This window comes from Atta colombica, unplaced genomic scaffold (assembly GCF_001594045.1).
Source record: "Atta colombica isolate Treedump-2 unplaced genomic scaffold, Acol1.0 scaffold47, whole genome shotgun sequence".
In the NCBI taxonomy this organism is placed as follows: Eukaryota; Metazoa; Arthropoda; class Insecta; order Hymenoptera; family Formicidae; genus Atta; species Atta colombica.
The window spans coordinates 2,332,809-2,333,292 of NW_017259536.1; the positions used below are offsets into that span (position 1 = coordinate 2,332,809).

The window sequence follows — 484 nt, forward strand, 5'->3', positions numbered from 1 at the left end:
TTTGAACTCCTTCAGGCCAAATTTCAGCCAGAAAGGACGCATAGTTCACGTTTGGTAGTCATTTGAAGTAGGCTGTCTCAAAGTCTGCAAAATACTCATTGGCGGCGACAATCCTCCGGCGACTTCCTCATTTAACGAGAATTTCTTCCCACCGAGCCAAGTTTTTAAGTTTGGGAACAGAAAGAAGTCACACTTCTTTCTGTTCCCAAACTTATGCCAAATAGGGTGGATGAGGAATCAATTCATAGCCCAATTCATAGTTTTGTCATTGCAACGGTCGACTTGTGGGACGGCACGATGGAAGAGCACTTTTTTGCGCGCCAATCTCGCTTCAAATGACTACCAAACGTGAACTATACGTCCTTTCTGGCTGAAATTTAGTCTGAAGGAGTTCGAAGAGTAGATATCGCGTCATCAAATGGATTGTAGCGCCATTTCATGGAAATTTACTAAATTTATCAAACGACCCACGTATATATATATA

At 42.1% G+C, this 484-nt stretch overlaps 1 protein-coding gene across 1 annotated transcript in view; it reads right to left on the reverse strand.

The window, feature by feature from the left end:
* The window catches only part of LOC108691540 (chymotrypsin-2-like), a 15,333-nt gene that overhangs the window by 14,019 nt on the left and 830 nt on the right, over positions 1–484 (reverse strand). The window lies entirely within an intron of this gene.